General features: G+C 35.7%; 1 pseudogene; it reads right to left on the bottom strand.

Moving 5' to 3' along the window:
* Window positions 1–4,253: 4,253 nt before the first annotated feature.
* On the bottom strand, window positions 4,254–21,351 carry LOC149262288 (GDSL esterase/lipase At1g29670-like; annotated as a pseudogene).
* Between the last annotated feature and the right edge of the window lie 1,815 nt (window positions 21,352–23,166).

Genomic DNA, 23,166 nt, shown 5'->3' with positions numbered 1-23,166 from the left:
TCATTAACCTTCGATATTTCTTATTGAAAACATTGGAAGTCATGATTAGGAAAACAAAGTGGGGAAAACAACCTAAAAATAATATCTATGGCCATGAACTAATTAGGTTTATTCTTCAGGTGTTGGTTTAGATTGGGCTGACCCAGGTTCAATTTATACTACACATCAACAAAACCCTTAATCACGAGCCCTTTCGGCAATGACCTGCAAGCAAATCGCAGTCTCACCCAAAGGTACTATGGGAGGATGCAGAACTAGGTTTCTACAACCTTGAGGGATGTAGAGATGTGGTATTCATGTGTTATATTATACTTAACATTCATAAGATACTTCGCATTCACACATTACTTCGCCACATTACATTCATCACTTTAAACATATCATATACATCCATAAAAGTTCATTGTTGTACTGAAACAATATACAATTGTAATAAACAGTTGTGCTATAACAAATAATAAGAAAATAAACACATGAAGACACAAATTTTACCATGGTTCATGCCAATGTGGGACTATGTCCACAAGAAATATTGCTTATAATAGAGAATTTGTACCACAACATTTCTTGTCTTGCGCACTCAGTTGTAGGCAGTCCACACACTCAGTTGCAGAGCCTCGCCTTCTTACCAAAACTACAACTCACAAATATATAACCATTCAATACATGATGTGTTTCTTCCAGACTATCTCCTTCTTTATTATTCATCCCTATATATATTACATCGAGGGATATATCATTGCAATACCATGGTCCATATCCTATGGACTCCCCTAATAGAAGCTACTATGGTAAAAAAACATTCATCATTTACAACATTACATTATTTTAACAAAAAGGAGGGGCTTCGACCTGCCCCCAAGCCCATATACCATGCGGTATATCTACTGTGTGCTCCACTTCACGCTTTGTTGCATTCTTTACTTTGCACTCTACTCCACAAAATGCAGAGTCTTCACCAAAAACTATGCCAACTTTGGTTGCGCCTAACAGACCCTCAACACTCACATGTGACTCATCCTGAGTCACTCAACTGCTTTACCTCTGATTTTTTCTATGATGTTTTTGTAGGCCTAGTTGAACAATTGCAGAGTTTATGTCACATGCTTGTCCTTGCTGTGTGCTTCCTCCAATAGTGCCTCTATCACATGTTATGTAGCCTTTTGTACCAACACTGTTTCCAATTGTCGAAGCTCCTGAAGCTTCTCATCCACTGTCTGCGATAGTTGGAGGGCCTCATCCTACCAAGGGTGAGTCCTCTTTGTCAAAATTTGTTCTTCTTTCTTTAGCTCCTCAATTTTCTTCTAGAGGGCCTTCAACTCATTGATCTTCACGAGCTTTTGAAAGATTGGTAAGGTCTTCACAAATGCGTGAATCTCCTCTAATTGTTGTTGCTTCTGTTGCAGTTCTTCCTGCAGTGAAGTCAAAATTTGCAAACTTTCGTCTAACAATTTCCTACAGTCTGCCAATGTTGCAGAGATGCAAGGCTCAAACAACATACACAATGAAAATCTCTGCAATTTCTTCGCACTATCAACACTCGAGCTCTCAATTCACCAAAGTTCTTAATTTGGGTGGGAGGTGACTATTTATAATAATTCTGAAATTGGAACCCCATCATTAGATTGAATTTTTCCCATATTGCATTCAAATTTTCTCATTAATTGCATATCTATCCTTAGATTTTTCCAATATATCCTCATAAATGCAAATTTCCGCATATTTTTCCCTTTTAACGGTCATATTTCTATTTTCCGACGAACTTCAATGCATTCCACACTGTAGTGCACATCTCGTCTTCCATAAACACTTATTTTTCCTTCTGAATATAAAAAACAGGAGCTTTCTCAATACTTTTTCTAACCCATGTACTTTCAGATTCTTTCTTCTCATCTTCTTTATAACTTTCGGTCGTAGCTCCACTCCTAGTAACAATATTAATTCATGGTTCATCATTTCTTCTTTCAGCTGTCATCATTTGAATATTCTGTGTCGGCTGTTGATTCATTTTTTCTTGCATTTTTTCCATAAGTATGACATTCTTAAATTACATGGTCAAAATATTTACAGTACTTACATGTCATAGTAGGGTTCTGACAATCTCTCATAAAATGACCTGCCTGGCTGCAGTTATAGAAAATAATTTGTTCACGTCCTCGACCAGCTCCATCACCTCAACCTCTTCCTTGGTAGCCTCCTCAACCACCATGTTGTCCACTGCCTTCATGTCTATGTTCTTCTGCTTACATTCTATAAGTCTCAGCACTGCGCTCCGTTATTAGTTCATACGCTCGATAGTTGTTCTCATCATGTCCTACTGATTTACAAAATTTTCAATATAAGTTTCTTCGAGTCTACACATATTTTTGTAATAGGTAACAACCTTCTGAGAAATGTTGGCCTCTGGTCTTACATATCTCGCACCATAGGCTGGATCCTGCATTTAAGGGATTCAGTGCTCCACTAGCCATGTAATTTATGAAGAGAGGACATTGTTTTTTAGAGTGGCCTTCTGATTTGCACTTCGTACACCACACTTCTTCTCTTACTTCTTTGATTTTCTTTATATCTTGTAACTGCAGAGTCAAATTTTCCAACTGACTATGAATTTGTTGAATACCTACATTGGAATCTCCTATAGGCGAAGCTTCTAATTTCATTGCCAGCTCTAGAGCTTTGGCTTGAGTTTCTATCTTTTGTTGCGTCAAAGAAAATATGATATGTGGTAGCAACGCAACTATGAACCATTCCTTATGTTGTTGCGGAGCTATGTCGAAGCTTACCTAATCTGATAATACCTTGAATCTTTGGTCAAATTCCAAATAGACTCAGTAGGCCTCTATTTGATCTCCTTTAACTCGGTGATGCACTGCGACTCAGACTTCGACTTCTTAAATTCTTTTACCAGCGTTGTTTTGATTTCTGCAAATGATTTTATCTGATTGCTTGAATACTTCATGTACCATGTCAACTCTCTATCTCGGAATGTCGTGATGAGCTACACCTTCTTTATATTTTCATCATGGATTTGCTTCGTTGTCAATACTGCCTTACATAAAATCCAGAATTGCTTCGGATCCTTCGACCCAGTTCCTTTAAAAACATGTAGCTTAATATCAGCAACCATATTTCTTCTTGGAGGGGGAGGGGGATTCATAAGGGGAGGGAGATGAGGGGGTAGGGTGATAGGGAAAACCAAAAGCACCCTGATTATTACTTGATTTTGGCTTCCTCGAACTTTCAGGCCAGAAGGGTGAATATTGCGTAGTTACTTTGGGGTTCTCAAGGAGGCTTTCTTCACTTTCAGATTCACTCAACATAGGGATATAGTCAATTTCTATGAAGGTCTTCGGATCTTTACCATGAGATCTTTTTCTAGTTTCTACTCTATATATTTTCCCACTTTGCGTTGTTCCACTTTCTTCTTTAGATCTTCTCCCAAACATAAGTAATCTAATAATTTGATTGCATTCGTAAAATTCCCTTTTCACACAAAATCATTTTAATCCAGAGTTTCAGAGATCTCAAATACTTACCTCGTGGTCCTTTGAAAAATTATCATTCTACTTCGTTGTAGGACACAGTCGAGTCTACCGCGAACTCAGTAATGAATCCTCCCAAGATGCTATTAATCCAGAAATCAAAATCTCTTGAAATCCTATTGTCAGTGCTCTTGAGTCGATGTATCAATTCAGGAGTCCATTCCTTAGGTTCATCTCCTTTAAAATAGTCCTTTCTCTCAGTTAACCTTGATATCCACTCATACAGATCCACATGAACCGAAGAAAATTTCTTATTGATCTTTGAAAATATACTTCTGTAACCAAATTTTAGATGACAGATGAGGACTTCTATTCTCTTGATCTGAAAATTATTGTTCTTTCTATTCTACCCAATCTTGAATTTATTTCTTCGACGGATGCCACATCCACATATCCCTCAAATAGATCCTGGTCCCGGCAACATAACCATTTTTTGTTTTAGATTGGGCTAACCCAGGTTCAATCTATACTGCGCACCAACAAAACCCTTAATCATTGGCCCTTTCGGCAATGACCTGCAAGCATATCGAAGTCTCACCCGAAGTGGCTATGGGAGGATGTAAAACCAGGTTTCTGCAGTCTTGAGGGATGTGAAGATGTGGTATTCATGTCTTTTCTTATACTTAACATTCATAAGTTACTTCTCATTCATACATTACCTCGCCACATTACATTCATCACTTGAAACATATCATATACATCCATAAAAGTTCAGTGTACTGAAACAATATACAACTGTAATAAACTGCTACGCTATAAACACATGAAGACACAAATTTTAGCGTGGTTCATCCCAATGTGGGACTACAACCACAATAACTATTGCTTATAATAGAGAATTTGTATCACAATAGTTCTTGGCCTGCACACTCAGCTGCAAGTAGTCCACACACTCAGCTACGGACTCAGGCCTCTGCACACTCAGCTGCAAAGCCTTGCCTTCTTGTCCAAAACCACAACTCCAAAAGATACAACCATTCAATACATTATGTGTTTCTTCTAGACTATCTTCTTCTTTATTATTCATTGATATATATACTATTACATCGAGGGATATATCATCGCAATACCATGGTCCATATACTATGGACTCCCCTAATACAAGTTACTATGGTAAAAAACCATTCATCATTTGCAACATTACATTCTTTTAACAAAAAGGAGGGCCTTCGACTCGCCCCTAAGCCCATATACCACGCGTTATATCTACTGTGATGTCCACTTTGCACTCCACCGGATTCTTTACTTCGCACTCCGCTCCACAAAATGTGGAGTCTTCACCAAAAACTAGGCCAAGTAGAAAAGCACTTTCCTTAATTAATTAGTAGACTAGAACTAGAGTGAGAGAGTCTAAAATAGAGTGAGAGTATAAAATAGGGTGGAATAAATACAATTTCCGTAAAAAATAAGTTAGAATTGATATGAAGGCTCCCACATACAACTCCTAAGTCAAAAATAGAAAGAAACCTCCAAAAATAAGATTGAAAAATAAGTTAGAATTGATATGAAGGCTCCCACATACAACTCCTAAGTCAAAAATAGAAAGAAACCTCCAAAAATAAGATTGAAAAATAAGTTAGAATTGATATGAAGGCTCCCACATACAACTCCTAAGTCAAAAATAGAAAGAAACCTCCAAAAATAAGATTGAAAGTCAAAGGATAAGGTTGGTAGGTAAGTGCATAAGATTATGGATAAGGTAGTCTTTTAAATAAGAGGTAATGTGAATAATGATTAGGAACCGTATGGATAAGTTAATGCATAGTAATGGAGATTTAATTTCGACGTCAATGCACAACTAGTGCACAATCACTACCAAGTTTCATCCTATTAAAGATAGAATTGTCTAGTAGATTAACAAAAGTGGTCATATGTGGGCATAATTATGTATTTATGAGTCCTTAAGTGTGCATTTACCCCAACAACCATCGTGTCAACCATTGAATCTAAACAAGCCTAGTTAGTCACAACTCAAATTAGGAAAGAAGTTGGGTCTAGAGGAAAAACTAAAAAATCTATGGGCACTACTATTTTTGCACAAGATATGGCCACCCAACCACTACACCTAGATATATTTCTCTCTTTTCTTTACGTAGTCTCATCAAATAAAACTAAATCCATAGATACCAACCATCCTTGCACTTTTTTATGATATTTAAAATCCATACATACCAAAAATAGCTTCCTCTATTAACTTCAATGCATAGGGCATAAGTTTAGAGAGTGATATATCATGAGCTCATTGATAAGGTTTCTTAGACTAAACAACGAGACTCCTCATTACTCTTCGAGTTGTTTGTTTTTCATATACTTGAACCATAAAATCAACTAAATCAACCCCAAAAATTGAGGAAAATTACCCAACACCACTAAATACATATTAAAGATAACCACACCAAGTTGCCAAAAAATCATTATTTTTAACTATTTGCTAGACGTTGCCCCAAAAATCATTATTTTAAAACTCTTGAAAATTTGTGGTGGTGGAATGTTTCTTTTAAGTGTGGACGTTATCAAACCCAACCCAAATTATTGTTATTAACCATTGATGGTACCACCTCATTTTCTTGGAAGCCATCTCTTATTTTGTTCATATAATATAAGTATAGCATAACCGTCTCTATATTCCTATGTACATTACAACTCTCCTCAACTAAACTACAGCCTCCGCGGCTCTCCTCAACTAAACTACTACAGCCTCCGCGACTCTCCGCGGCTTTAACGACAGGAGCGAAGGTATGTAATATCTTCCACATCGAAATTTCTGCATTAACATTTCATGGTTTAACACTTTTTAAGTTTCTGCGGTACCATTTTTGTTGACGAGCTGCAGTAACATTTTGCACGTTGGTAACACTAATTTCAGAGATTTTTTAGTTTCAACGGCAACACTTTTTTTTATTAGCTTTCAAGGGTTAATTGTGCTGTGAATTTGGAGCGGTAACAGTTCTTTTTATTAGCTTTCAAGGGTTAATTTTGGAGTGGTAACAGTTCTTTTTATTAGCTTTCAAGGGTTAAGTGTGCTGTGCTAATGCTTTTCCTTTTTTTTTCTCTCAATGAATATGTTTTAAATCTCGTTTATTTATTTATTTTATTTTAATAATTTATTTTTATTATTTGGACAGGGAAATTTGTCAATAAAAGAAATTAATTGGCAAATAAGAACATTTAATAATGGAGAAGAATAAGAAGATACATCTTCCTATTCTTCTCACTTGATAATTATTAGAATACATCTCACTTGATAATTATTAGAATACATCTTTAAAAAAATTGCTTCTTTGCTAATGGAATGACTATAAGTAACAATGTTGTGCTCAAACAACTATTGTTTTCGTAAGAAGATATTTTCTCCACATTTGTGGATGCATGAATTTTATATGTTTGCAGTTCATGGGGATTTTCAATTGTCATATTTTTTATATACCATTTCACTGTAATCAGATCTTGACTATTCAAACAATTCAATATCTGCTTCCATACAACTTATATATAGATAGGTTTATTTATGTTGAAATAGGTGCTTATTTATGTTTGGGTCAGTTCTTCTTAGTTCAGGCTTTTCAATATCTAAATTTAAGAGTCACCAAAGTATGGTGATACATCCTCCTTGTGAATGTAAGCTCCATAGTACATTACTCAACGATATTATTAGGCAATATGCCTAGACGAAATTACCTAAAGGATAGGCAACTCTAATCTGAGTCTTCGTGTTAGAAAAGATAAAGAAAATAAATGTTTCTCAACATTTCGTAAGCACTTGAACAAATATGCACCTGGAAACCACTCATTCTACTATGTCCTTGCCAAAAAAAGGGTTTATTCGCTAAAATTAAGGAAAAAGCTCGAGGAACAAAGATTCCCCCTCTCCACTTCTAGAATGTCTTTCATTTACGTCAACTGAAAACCCAAGACCCCAAACTTCGACATTTTTAAACCGAGTCACTTGTGCCTCCTTCGAAAGCTTCTAAGGTAAAATCCTCTAGGGAAGAGATATTTCTATCTTTATCTATTAAAATATCCGTTACCCGATGTTTCTAAGGTCTATCGAAGCCTACCATGACATATCACCCCGACACTTAAAGGTACACATCAACCCAATGTTTTAAACTACATTTCACCTTGGCGCCTTGAAAGTCCATACCACCTCAACATGTAAAAGCCCAACCTCATTTGGAAACTCCCGGAAAAAAATTCTTCTAGGAAATCACTCATTTTGAAGGAAATCTAAGTCTACATTTCACCTTGGCACCTTGAAAGTCCATACCACCTCAACATTTAAAAGCCCAACCTCGTTTGGAAACTCCTGGAAAAAATTCTTATAGGGAAATCACTCATTTCAAAGGAAATCTAAGTCTCATTACTATGTTATCTATTTACTATTGAAATTAATAATGTAAAAAAATTATAAATGGTCAAAATTCCATCATTATACATTTTATTTATTTATAAATAAAATTTAATTTCTCTATTTACTATTGAAATTAATAATTTAAAAATATTAAAAATAGTCAAAATTCCATCATTGTACATTTTATTTATTTATAAATAGAATTGCACACATGCCATTTTTATATTTAAAAAAATTATATTAAACCACAATTTATTAGCGAGAATTACACTCTCTATTAAATTTTTGACATGATTGATAGAAATAGTAGTGCTAATTATTTTTCATAAGTTCAACTAAAATTTCTCACATGATTGATAGAAATAGTAGTGCTAATCATTTTTCATAAGTTCAACTTTAAGACCTCCTTAGTGTAACATATATTCTCATCATGAGATAATTAATGATTAATAAAATTAATGATTAACAAGTAATTGAGATGTGCAATAATGGCGCTGAGAAAAAAAGTTGAAGCCATAGATTGTTTGGTCCCTTTCGTAAGGCCAAATATAATTGAAAGCAACCCAGGATATAACGAGTCACATCAAAAGCTATGTATTTTCCTTACATAAAAAATATTTGTTTCCACATAAAACAAAATGTGATTCAAGAGAATATTTGCAGCTCAATAACACTGTGTGCAAAATTTACAGTCACCTCCTCCATCTTATAAATTTTGCTGGTTTGTATTTGATTGTGCACCATGGTTGCATTCTTGAATTTGTTAAAAAGTTGGGCATGGTTGTATTCTTGAATTTTGCTAAAAAGTTGGGTATGGTTGTATTCTTGAATTTGTTAAAAAATTTACTGTTTTTTTAGGGGATATCTGTTATAAATGTTTATAGGGCGGCAAGAAACAGAAGATGAAGATTGCCCTAGCCAATCTTGCAAAACAATTGCTGAGTGCTCTGGCAAAAGCTATACCCTGTGAAAGCCCAAGTACAGAAAGTAAGAGAGGTCAATCTTGCAAAACAATTGCTGAGTGCTCTGGCAAAAGCTATACCCTGTGAAAGCGCAAGTACAGAAAATAAGAGAGGTCATTCTCCATGGCAAGAAGAAGGAAAATTATGGAGCAATCACGATACGTGCCCCCCTCTGTTGAGGAGAACCAGTTGCCTCGAAGGGAAGGCAGCAGTTTGAGCAACCCATTAAGGACTGATGGGGTCATCACCAGAACATAGTGTCTTGTGTTAAAGAAATCAACAAGTTGGCTGAAGTTTTCATTGATGAATTTCACCAGCAAATGAGACTGGAGAAACATCAGTCATATAGGAGGTATGAGGAAATGCTTGCACTGTGGATCATACATATCAAATAGAGGAGGCAATTTGCAATATAGTTATGCTTCACATTCTGTATGGTACTGTATTCTATTGGCATGGGAGTTATGCTCACTCTGTGCATGACATATTTTTTTTTATTTATTTATTTATTTTGTTATAACTGAAAGTAACAAAAGATATAACGAGTCACATCAAAAGCTATGTACTTTCCTTGGATAAAAAAATATTTGTTTCCAACTAAAACAAAATGTGGTTCAAGAGAATATTTGCGGCTCAATAATTCACAACCTTATGACTGGTACATTGCACTGTGTGCAAAATTTACAGTCACCTCCTCCACGTTATAAATTTTGCTGGTTTGTATTTGATTGTGCACCATAGTTGCATTCTTGAATTTGTTAAAAAGTTAGGCATTGTTGTATTCTTGAATTTTGCTAAAAAGTTGGGCATGGTTGTATTTTTGAATTTGTTAAAAAATTGAGTGTGCTTTTAGGGGATATCCGCTATAAATGTTTACAGGGTGGCAAGAAAAAGAAGATGAAGATTGCCCTAGCCAATCTTGCAAAACAATCGCTGAGTACTCTGGCAAACGCTGTACCCCCATGAAAGCCCATGTACAAAAAGTAAGAGAGGTCATTCTCCATGGCAAGAAGAAGAAGGAAAATTATGGAGCAATCACGATACGTGACCCCTCTATTGAGGAGAACCAATTGCCTTCAAGGGAAGGCAGCAATCTGAACAACCCATTAAGGAGTGATGGGGGTCATCACCAGAACATACTGTCTTGTGTTGAAGAAACCAACAAGCTGGTTGAAGCTTTCATTGGTGATTTTCACCAACAAATGAGACTGGAGAAACAACAGTCATACAGGAGGTATAGGAAATTCTTGCCAGAGGCACATAGAGAAAAAAAGCTGAAGGTGGTCTGGCTTATATTTTATACAAATACTGTGGTCTTCCTATTTGTCTCTGTCCAGCGATGGTCGTTGATTAAAAACTTCGGTTGAAAAACATGAAAAACATGAAAAATTGTGGATCATAAGTATATCAAATAGAGGAGGCAATTTGCAATATAGTTATACTTCTATATGGTAGTGTGATCTATTGGCATGGGAGTTATGCTGTCACTCTGCATGACAGAATTTGATTTTTTTTTCATTTTTTTTTTTTGGGTAATTACAATGGTTTTCACTATAAATTTTAAGATATTCAAATTCTCTTTTATTTTTAGGAATTATTTGTTATGATATTTAACATGTTTATATTTTTGCCCTATAAACTAACGTGTATGGTAATGAAATGAGAATTAAACTCACCAACTATCATTTAAGTTATTATCCTTTGCCACAATTACATAATATGATTGAACCTAAGGCTTATTTTACAAACCAGAAAAACACGCAAATTTGGAGTTTCAATGTTATACTCTTTCTTCCGTAAACCATTGACGGTCAACCAGCATGATTTCTCTCCATCAATAAACCATTGAATTTCATTCAGCATCCTTTATCTCCTTGACATTTTCTATTTTCTATTATTATATGTAAATGTCCATCTTAAATAATAACGATCTTCAAAACTATCTCAAGATTGATTACAATCTGCAGGTCCACTTGGAGTGAATGGCAAAAAAAGGAGGTCCACTTAGAGTGCATGGCAAAAAAAAGAACCGAGTAATTCAAGGCTCATGATGCAATGAAAAATGAAAATAAGACTTATGTTTGGGCAAACGACTATCAAACTAACATACTACCAACTCAAAGTTCCAAGAAATTTGTTCACGACATAGACAGTTGGGCTAATTTTCTTTCTCAAAACATGAAATCCATATTCACAAAATCTAACTAAAATTTTCCAAAAATTTAGAGGTTCGAAATTACTGTATGTTTATCAGTAAACCATATAAAATTCCATCTAAAATAATCATTACTCTTGAGACTGTAACAAGATTGATTACAGTACCAATGTTCAAGTCAAAAATATTGCTTGTGCTCCTGGGCAATACAGTCGTTGGAAAAAAACAAATTCCAACACTCTGCACACATGCCATTTTTATATTTAAAAAAAATATATATTAAACCATAATTTATGCTTTCTTATGTAGTCAAGTTGTAATTAAAATTTAATCAAATCTATTTATCGGTCTGTTCATTAAAATTTCTTACATTATTGATAAAAATAATAATGTTAATCATTTTTCATAAGTTTAATTAAAGTTTCTCACATGATGAATAGAAATGGTAGTGCTAATTATTTTTCATAAATTAACTCTAACGCCTCTTTAGTATAACATATATTCTCATCCTGAGATAATTAATGAAATTCTCATCCTGAGATAATTAATGATTAATAAGTGATTGAGATGTGCAATAATGGTACTAAAAAAACGCTGAAGCCATAGATTGTTTGGTCCCTTTCATAACGCCAAATATAACTGAAAGCAACAAAAGATATAACCAGTCACATCAAAAGCTATGAATTTTCTTTGCGCAACAAAATATTTGTTTCCAACTAAAACAAAATGTGGTTCAAGAGAATATTTGCAGCTCAATAATTCACAACCTTATGACTGGTACATAGCACTGTGTGCAAAATTTACAGTCACCTCCTCCACCTTATAAATTTTGCTGGTTTGTATGTGATTGTGCACCATGGTTGTATTCTTGAATTTTGCTAAAAAATTATGCATGGTTGTATTCTTGAATTTGTTAAAAAATAGTGTGTTTCTAAGGTATATCTGTTATAAATGTTTACAGGCGGGCAAGAAAAAGAACATGAAGATTTCCCTGGCCAATCTTGCAAAACAATTGCTGAGTGCTCTGGCAAAAGCTGTACCCTGTGAAAGCCCAAGTACACAAAGTAAGAGAGGTCATTCTCCATGGCAAGAAGAAAAATTATGGAGCAATCATGATACGTGTCACCCCAGTTGAGGAGAACCAGTTGCCTTCAAGGGAAGGCAGCAGTCTGAGCAGCCCATTAAGGACTGATGGGGGTCATCACCAGAACATAGTGTCTTGTGTTGAAGAAACCAACAAGTTGGTTGAAGCTTTCATTGATGAATTTCACCAGCAAATGAGACTGGAGAAATAGCAGTCGGACAGGAGGTATGAGGAAATTCTTACCAGAGGTACATAGAGAAAAAAAGTTCAAGGTGGTCTGGCTTATATTTTATACAAATACTGTGGTCTTCCTATTTGTCTCTGTCCAGCTATTGATTAAAAACTTTGGTTGAAAAACAGGAAAAATTGTGGATCATACGTATATCAAATAGAGGAGGCAATTTGCAATATAGTTATACTTCACGTTCTGTATGGTATTGCATTGTATTGGCATGGGAGTTATGCTGTCACTCTGTGCACGACAAATTTTGATTTTTTTTGTTTTTTTCATTTTTTTTTGTAATTACAATGGTTTTTACTCTAAATTTTAAGATATTCAAATTTTCTTTATATTTAGGCTTTTAGGAATTACTTGTTATGATATTTAACATGTTTATATTTTTGCCACATAAATTAACATGTATGGGGTGAATGGAAGGCGAATGAAACCCACTAACTATCATTTAAGGTATTATCCTTTGCTATAGTTACATAATATGATTGAACCTAAAAACTCATTCTACAACCCAGAAAAATGTGTAAATTTGGAATTTCAATCTCAGTGAATCATTGAATGTCAACCAGCATGATTTCTCTCCATCAGTAAACCATTGACCATTGAATGTCATTCAGCATCCTTTATCTCTTTGGTTTTTTATATTTTCTATTATTATATGTAAATGTCCATCTTAAATAATAACTATCTTCAAAACTGTCGCAAGATTGATTACAATCTGCATGTCCATTTAGAGTGCATGGCAAAAAATAGCAGAACAGAGTAATTCAAAGCTGATCGCATGATGCAATGAAAATAAGACTTATGTTTAGACAAACGACTATCAAACTAACATACTACCAACTCAAAGTTCCAAAAAAATTGTTCAAGAAATAGATAGTAAGGCTAATTTTCTTTCTCAATACATGAAATCCATATTCACAAAATCTAACTGAAATTTTCCAAAAGTTTAGAGGTTCCAAGTTACTGTATGTTTATCAGTAAACCATATAAAATTCCATAAATATCACTTGAATTCAATATATAGATTAAATAAAGACTTTTCACTATTGGATCACATGTTTTGCCTTTACCTCAAACGAAATGACTACAGGTATATTATGCTCTGATGATAACAAAATATTTCAAAATCCGTAACTTGACTACAGGTATATTATGCTCTGCTGATAACTAAATGAAAATATTTTAAGAAGTAGAGACATTTGACTGTCCAGAATGTTAATGGGAACCTTATTATATCTTAGCAAGCTGCTTGAGATTGATGGGGTAAGAGTCAGAAGGAGGGCCAGAGTAAGCTCTTGTGGCCAGAATAATGTTCACAGCTTCAGTGGGATGGAATGCATCCCAAAATACATGCTGGTCCCTGTTGGTACACGGTTCCAGTCCCGGAAAGCACGTTATCTATCCATTATACATGCCTATCCCACATCATCCTTGATTTGTCACACTAAAACCTGTATATAGCAGTAAACACATCAGCAACAAATTACAGTAACAACTTATTCATGTTGGTCTGCCCTAGCTTATCCAAGATTTTAAGGTTCTATGAGCACAAGTTTAGAATTAAGTTATTACTATACCATAAGAACTGGGATCGTCGATCATGTCTTTAACTGCACTGTAGGAATCTCCATAGACGCAATGTGCACCAGGCATATTGAGTGACAAAGTGCCCAAAAGATATTTGAGCTTGGAATTGAAGAGTATGGTGTGTTGGTTTACACTGTCAATGCAGCTACCATTGCTATTTGACCTGGAATGCATCCCAGAGGGAAAAATTACAGTAACAACTTTTTCATGTTGGTCTGCCCTAGCTTATCCAAGATTTAAAGGTTCTATGAGAACAAATTTAAAATTAAGTTATTACTATACCATAAGAACTGGGATTGTCGATCATGTCTTTAACTGCACTGTAGGAATCTCCATAGACACAATGTGCACCAGGCATATTGAGTGACAGAGTGTCCAAAAGATATTTGAGCTTGGAATTGAAGAGTATGGCGTGTTGGTTTACACTGTCAATGCAGCTGCCATTGCTATTGGACATTGCTATTTGACTTGGAATGCATCCCAGAGGACCCATTGCATCATGTCTTTAACTGCACTATAGGCATCTCCATAGATGCAATGTGCACCAGGCATATTGAGTGACAGTGCCCAAAAGATATTTGAGCTTGGAATTGAAGAGTATGGCATGTTGGTTTACACTGTCAATGTAGCTGCCATTGCTATTGGACATTGCTATTTGACTTGGAATGCATCCCAGAGGACCCATTGCTGCCACTGCGCACTTGCGAGCTCCCAAGTTGCATAGAGCCTGCATATATATTCCACATAAAACCAACTTATATAAATACTCTGTAAATTTACAGTGAACACTCTAGGAGGGATTATTTTTATGTAAGTTTAGATAAAGTACTGTATTTTGAGGAGCAACCAAATTTTGTTTTGTATTTTGATGGAGTAAGATAATCTTAAAGGGAAAGGATTCTATTTCCTGGTACAAATTTCACAAGAGTTTTGACAAAAATGCTAGGTTCTCACATTTTTCATCATAATTCAAGTTTTTATTATATAATGAAATAATATTTACTAAAGATTTTGTTCAAACTGAATGGCCTCAAATAATCTAAATGACAACCAAAGAGAAGTTTGATGCAAGATGAGATGGTTCCTTTTCTTGAAACTATTTTAAGATGGCTACCATATGTCAGATTCCTGCACTGATCACTTTTTAGACTAATGCAAACAAAGTGTGCACTGGTCAATTTTCAGAAAGTGAATGTTGAGTACCAAAAAAACCAAAATTTTAAGCTAAGGAAGGAAAGTAATTATCAATTACAAAACAAAATAGCCAAAATTTTAACCATTGATATAGTTTTTTTGGCATATTTTTGGGTCAAATTTGCTAGAAATTTGATAAGGAACTGCTGGAATCCCAAATCTGAGCTGTGAACCCTGCACCATCAGAATTCACCAGAGGGTTTTCAGGGCACTGAATCCATTTAGTTTGAGTTGTGATCACTGCATCATCCAAATCCGCAGAAGTTTTTCAAGACACTAAATCCATTTATAGATTAAAAACACATTTTAAACCACAAAAATTCAAAATCTTACCAAAAAATTGTTTTCCCATATTCAAACAAAAAAACTTCAAAACCTAGGAGAGTTAGACAACGCCAATAAAATTCAATAACCACTTTAAAGTTTCAATTAAATTCTCAGTTTTACAAGAACCACTTTAAAGTTTCAATTGACTTTGGTTGTATTTCTCAGGCAACCAGACAGAGCTTATGAAACCAACCACCAATTGTGAAAGTTACCACATGAGAATATCGCTGTAAGTCTCTGGGGTGTATTGTCTACTGGTTGGATAAAAGGTAGGCATAAGATAGTTGTTGATATAATCGTTGCTGCCAAAAGTAATTGAGAAAATAGATTTTGCTAGATGCTGAGCCACTGCCACTACGCTTCCCAACTGCGATGTCAAATCCTCTAAACTCTTCCCAAAATTTGCAATCTGTTGATTGAACGATATGCGCCCAAGCTATCATATTTGCACCAAAAACAAAAATGTTAGATACCATATATGCTACATTTAGCACCAGTGGGAGAAACTCAATTTATCATTTCAGCAATTTGGACTTACAAGGTTTTGGCCAGTCTCGTCCAAAATGCCTACGGGTGCTGAAGCGTAGTTCACTCCATTTAGGATTGCCGAACCCCTTGTAGATGGGTCAAGGTATGCAGGAATGAGAGGCAGCCCTAGCAATTGCCCTGAGATCGTTCATTCAACATTCTTTAAGATCAAATTATTGTACAGTTTTAAAGATATATAAATTAGAAGCAATATAATGAGTTAGATAAACTGGTTTTAGTGAATATTGTTTTATATTTATTAGTTTTATTTCATTTAAAATATAGAATAGAAATAGTTTAAAAAATTAAACCAACTGGTTGTCATTAGTGTGTATCGAAATAAAAAATAATCTAAAGAGTTCCTCCCCAATTAGGGGAAGTTCCTCCCCAGGTAGTGGGAATCCAGCAGATGCCTCAGCCCCCTGAGGATTATCAATTTGGTGAACTTAGCGGCAGGAAGTTCCTCCCCAGGTAGTGGGAATCTAGCAGATGCCTCAGCCCCCTGAGTGTCCTCAGTGTCCATAGTTTTTGTTCCTTTTCCTATGGTTTAGGGCTAACACCCTCCCTAAAGAGTGAAGCCGATTGTTTGAATTCGCTCATATTTATAAAATTTCTTGAATTTTCCAGAATTTCCAATTAACTAATTCTGCTGCATTCTAGTTTCCTCAATTGAAAACAGAGTCTACACCCAAGGGGAAACATCCTTTGGAATTTATTTTCAAGGATTTCATTGGAAAATTATATACAGACCAGAAGCTTTAAATCAAATAACCATAGAATGCAAGCCTAGAAAATCAACAGTGGTCCTGCCATTGCAAAACCTTCTAATAGGATGGCCTCCAAAGAAATATATTCCGTAAGGCAAGAAGTTAGCTTTGGAAATGCTTGCTATATATTTTTTGTTGCCATTATCGATCAGAGAATCGCCAAATATAAACATGGTTGTAACTTCAATCGCGGCCTCCCCAGAAATTACGCCAACACAACAATATGTAACAACAAAAGCTAAACAGGGGAGCCATCACGCTGCCTTGGAATTTAAACACCTGATTCCCATCACTGCAAAGCCTCAAATATGTCTCATATACTCAAAATGAGCATACAGTAGCACAAATAAATTAGATGAAATAGGTTGCCAAGACTGCCAGCTGAAAAAATCCATGATCATGCCCCTGCTTTTAAATTTAGTTGAAAATCCTAAGCACAAACAAGATAGTAGTGGTCACTTGCAAATCTTGGAAGTTGAGATATTTGGGCATAGTTTCAAGAGTCCACCGAATCCACCAGCCAACCAAACCTTTTCGTGTATCAGAGACACTAATGGATAATTCATTCATCAAAAATTAATGATTGATTTCACATTCCGCCTGCATGCTAGCAACGGGCTTTCCATTCGTTGTAAGTCAATGGGGTGGATTGTCTTCTGGTTGGATAAAAGGCAGGCATAAGATAGTTGTTGATATAATCATTGCTGCCAAAAGTAATTGACAAAATAGATTTTGCCAAATGTTGAGCCATCGCCACTGTGCTTCCCAACTGTAATGTCAAATCCTCTAAAATCTTCCCAAAATTTTTCAATCTAGTTTTTCAATTAAGAGCACTGATTCATATTGAGAGAAAAACCTCTTTGGGGTTTTATTTGGGTCTGAGTTTAACTAAATTGCAGGCTTAATATTTCAGAAATATGATGGATTTAATTGAGAAGTGGGAGGCTCATGAAAGATAGAGGATTATCAGTTTGGTGAACTCAGCGACAGGAAGTTCCTCCCAAGGTAGTGGGAATCCAGAAGACACTTCAGCCCCCAGAGGATTATCAATTTGGTGAACTTGGCGGCAGGAAGTTCCTCCCTAGGTAGTGGGAATCCAGCAGATGCCTCAGCCCCATGAGTCTCCTTAGTATCCATAATTTTTTTTTCTTTTCCTATGGTCTAGGGGCCAGGGCTAAGTTGCTAACACCCTCCCTAAAGAGGGAAGCCGATTGTTTGAATTCGCTCATATTTATAAAATTTCTTGAATTTTACAGAATTTCCAATTAACTAATTCCGCGGCATTCTAGTTTCCTCAATTGAAAATAGAGTCTACACCCAAGGGGAAACATCCTTGGGAATATATTTTCAAAGATTTCATTGGAAAATTATATACAAACCAGAAGCATTGAATCAAATAACCATAGAATGCAAACCTAGAAAATCAATAGTGATCCTGCCATTGCAAAACTTTGAGTAGGATGGCCTCCAAAGAAATCTATTTTGTAAGGAAAGAAGTTGGCTTTGGCAATGCTTTTTATATAGTTGTTGTTGCCATTAGCGATAAGAGAATCGCCGAATATACACATGGTTGTAACTTCAGCTGCGGCCTCCCCAGAAATTAATCCAACACAACAATGTGTAACAACAAAAGCTAAACAGGGGAGCCATGAAGCTGCCTTGGAATTTAAACACCTGATTTGCATCACTGCAAAGCCTCAAATATGTCTCGTATACTCAAAACGAGCATACAGTAGCAGAAATAAATTAGATGAAATAGGTTGCCAAGACTCCCAACTGAAAAAATCCATGATCATGCTCCTGCTTTTAAATTCAGTTGCAAATCCTAAGCACAATCAAGATAGTTGTGATCACTTGCAAATCTTGGAAGTCGAAATATTTGGGCATAGTTTCGAGAGTCCACCGAATCCACCACCCAAACCTTTTCCTGTATCAGAGGCACTAACGGGTAATTCATTCATTAGAAACTAGTGATTGATTTCACATTCCACCTGCATGATGGCAGCGGGCTCTCCATTTGCTGTAAGTCTCTGGGGTGTATTGTCTACTGGTTGGATAAAAGGCAGACATAAGATAGTTGTTGATATAATCGTTGCTGCCAAACGTAATTGACAAAATAGATTTTGCTAGATGCCGAGCCATCGCCACTGCGCTTCCCAAATGCGATGTCAAATCCTCTAAACTCTTCCCAAAATTTGCAATCTAGTTTTTCAATTAAGAGCACTGATTCATATTGAGAGAAAAACCTCTTTGGGGTTTTATTTGGGTCCGAGTTTAACTAAACTGCAGGCTTAATATTTCAGAAATATGATGGATTTAATTGAGAAGTGGGAGGCTCATGAAAGATAGAGGATTATCAATTTGGTGAACTCAGCGACAGGAAGTTCCTCCCCGGGTAGTGGGAATCCAGCAGATGCCTCAGTCCCCCGAGGATTATCAATTTGGTGAACTCAGCGGCAGGAAGTTCCTCCCTAGGTAGTGGGAATCCAGCAGATGCCTCAGCCCCTTGAGTCTCCTCAGTATCCAGAATTTTTTTTCCTTTTCCTATGGTCTAGGGCTAGCACCCTCCCTAAAGAGTGAAGCCAATTGTTTGAATTCGCTCATATTTATAAAATTTCTTGAATTTTACAGAATTTCCAATTAACTAATTTCTCTGCATTCTAGTTTCCTCACTTGAAAAGAGAGTCTACACCCAAGGGGAAACATCCTTTGGAATATATTTTCAAGGAAATCAATGGAAAATTATATACAAACCAGAAGCATTAAATCAAATAACCATAGAATGCAAACCTAGAAAATCAACAGTGATCTTGCCATTGCAAAACTTTCGAGTAGGATGGCCTCCAAAGAAATCTATTTCGTAAGGAAAGAAGTTGGCTTTGGCAATGCTTGCTATATAGTTGTTGTTTCCATTATCGATAAGAGAATCGCCGAATATACACATGGTTGTAACGGTTGTAACTTGAGCCGCGGCCTCCCCAGAAATTAATCCAACACAACAATCTGTAACAACAAAAGCTAAATAGGGGAGCCATGAAGCTGCCTTGGAATTTAAACACCTGATTAGTGATTCCCATCACTGCAAAGCCTCAAATATGTCTCATATACTCAAAACGAGCATACAGTAGCAGAAATAAATTAGATGAAATAGGCTGCCAAGACTCCCAACTGAAAGAATCCATGATCATGCTCCTGCTTTTAAATTCAGTTGCAAATCCTAATCACAATCAAGATAGTTGTGATCACTTGCAAATCTTGGAAGTCGAAATATTTGGGCATAGTTTAGAGAGTCCACTGAATCGACCAGGAAACCAAACCTTTTCCTGTATTAGAGGCACTAACAGGTAATTCATTCATTAAAAACTAATGATTGATTTCACATTCCACCTGCAGAATGGTAGCGGGCTTTCCATTTGCTGTAAGCCTCTGGGGTGTATTGTCTACTGGTTGGATAAAAGGCAGGCATAAGATAGTTGTTGATATAATCATTGCTGCCAAAAGTAATTGACAAAATATATTTTGCTATATGCCAAGCCACCAGCACTGTGCTTCCCAACTGCGATGTCAAATCCTCTAAACTCTTCTCCAATTTTGCAATCTGTTGATTCAACAATATGTACCCAAGCTATCAATTTCGCACCAAAAACATAAATGTTAGATACTGTATATGCTACGTTTAGCACCAGTGGGAGAAACTCAATTTATCGTTTCAGCAATTTGGACTTACAAGGTTTTGGCCAGTCTCGTCCAAAATGCCTGCGGGTGTTGAAGTGTAGTTCACTCCATTCCAGAATTTACAATCAACTAATTCTGCTGCATTCTTGTTTCCTGAATTGAAAACAGAGTCTACACCCAAGGGGAAACATCCTTTGGAATTTCTTTTCAAGGATTTCATTGGAAAATTATATACAAACCAGAAGCTTTAAATCAAATAACCATAGAATGCAAACCTAGAAAATCAACAGTGGTCCTGCCATTGCAAAACCTTCCAGTAGGATGGCCTCCAAAGAAATCTATTCCGTAAGGCAAGAAGTTGGCTTTGGCAATGCTTCCTATATAGTTGTTGTTGCCATTATCGATCAGAGAATGGACGAATATAAACATGTCTTTAACTTCAGCCGTGGCCTCCCCAGAAATTACTCCAACACAACAATATGTCACAACAAAAGCTAAATAGGGGAGCCATGAAGCTGCCTTGGAATTTAAACACCTGCCATTGCAAAACCTTCCAATAGGATGGCCTCCAAAGAAATATGTTCCGTAAGGCAAGAAGTTAGAGTTTGCAATGCTTACTATATATTTTTTGTTGCCATTGTTGATTAGAGAATCGCCGAATATAAACATGGTTGTAACTTCAATCGCGGCCTCCCCGGAAATTACGCTGACACAACAATATGTAAGAACAAAATCTAAACAGGGGAGCCATGAAGCTGCCTTGGAATTTAAACCCCTGATTCCTATCACCGCAAAGCCTCGAATATGTCTCATATACTCAAAACGAGCATACAGTAGCACAAATAAATTAGATGAAATAGGCTGCGAAGACTGCCAGTTGAAGAACTCCATGATCATGCTCCTGCTTTTAAATTCAATTGCAAATCCTAAGCACAATCAAGATAGTTGTGGTCACTTGCAAGCAGGGAAAATTTAAAGAACCCCCTAAATTTATAAATATAATAAATGGGCGAATCTCCATGGTATATAGGAAAAATGGAAGGCGATTTTATCAATAATATAATATGTATATATAATTTTTTGGCGAATCTCTCCCCAGGTATGGCGAATATTTTACTCAATTATAAAATCTTGTAAGATCTTGGCGAGTCTTTCACTAAATAATAAAACTTTGTAAAGTCCTAGTGAATCTTAGCATAGGCTACACGCTGGTTTAATTCCCCCATTTAAATAGGCTACATTCTAGGTGAATACCATGGGTCAATACCATGTGCCATTTTGGTGAATACCATGGGTCAATACCATGTGCCATTTTTATTTTTATTAATTCTAATATTAGGGTTAATAATGGTTTTTTGCATGGTATTAATAACATTCTAGTCCATGGTATTTGTCCCATAGTATTTTGGCCATAGGTTTCACCTAAATATAACCCATTTTTTGAGTGTTCTTAAATATAAGGTGACTTATGGAGTAAATATAAAAAATGTTTTATTTGTTTACCATACCTCTTTTAGAAATATGGTATTATATTTAAGGTGACTTATGGAGTAAATATAAAAAATGTTTTATTTGTTTACCATACCTCTCCTTTATTTATATTTTTATTAATTTACCATACCTCTTTTACAAATATGGTATTTGGCCATAAGATTCACTTAAATAAAACCTCTTTCTTGAGCCTTCATAAATAGAACGAGGGTTATGGACTAAATATAAAAAGAGGTTTTATTTATTTACGATAAGTCTAGTTTATTTATATTTTTATTTATTTACCATACCTTTTGAGTAAGTATAAAAAGACGTTTTATTTATTTACCATACCTCCACTTTACTTATATTTTTATTTGTTTACACCCTTACATGTATATAAGGTGACTTATGGAGTAAATATAAAAAATGTTTTATTTATTTACCATACCTCTCATTTATTTATATTTTTATTAATTTACCATACCTCTTTTATAAATATGGTATTTGGCCCATAGGATTCACTTAAATAAAACCTATTCTTGAAAATGGGCGAATGGATTCACTTAAATAAAACCTATTCTTGAAAATGGGCGAATGGAAGGTTGTAAGTCTTAATTTCAAGGGCTAAATTTACCTTTTTTACCCTCTCCCTTAAAATAAGGTGGGCTATTTGAGGTGATTTGTAAAAATGTACTATGATACAAAATATTCGCCCACTAAGAATTTAAAACCCCTTAATTTCGCCAAAGGGCGAACATTCGCCCCTAAAATTATCCTTGCTTGCAAGTCTTGGAAGTCAAAATATTTGGGCATAGCTTCGAGAGTCCACCGAATCCACCAGCCAACCAAACCTTTTCGTGTATCAGAGACACTAATGGGTAATTCATTCATTAGAAACTAATGATTGATTTCACATTTCGCCTGCATGCTGGCAGCGATCTTTCCATGCATCGGGCTTATGAATTGGGTTGAATGCATTCAAGCAAGCCAACATCAGAACAACAATTTTCTTCAGAATGATCGAATCCGACTAAGTTATTAAAAATTAAAATATAAAATGGCAGAATCTAGCATGGAAGCTATAAGGCAATCATAAACGGCTCTTCCACTGTACACATCGATGAAATACCCAGCACAGCATCACAGACGGGGCTCGCAGAAGCGTCTTTCTGTTCTTCTTCCGATCATGATGAGGATTTCAGCAGATTCACCATCGCTCTGGTTGGCCCTTGTTGTTTCTTGACTGCATTGAAAATAATCTTCGCATCTGCAAGGGCATCAGA

The sequence above is a fragment of the Pinus tabuliformis genome, chromosome 6 (assembly GCF_031772625.1).
Source record: "Pinus tabuliformis cultivar Carrire ecotype Pingquan chromosome 6, CPIR1, whole genome shotgun sequence".
NCBI classification, from domain to species: domain Eukaryota; kingdom Viridiplantae; phylum Streptophyta; class Pinopsida; order Pinales; family Pinaceae; genus Pinus; species Pinus tabuliformis.
This window is presented reverse-complemented; position numbering and strand designations above follow the sequence as displayed.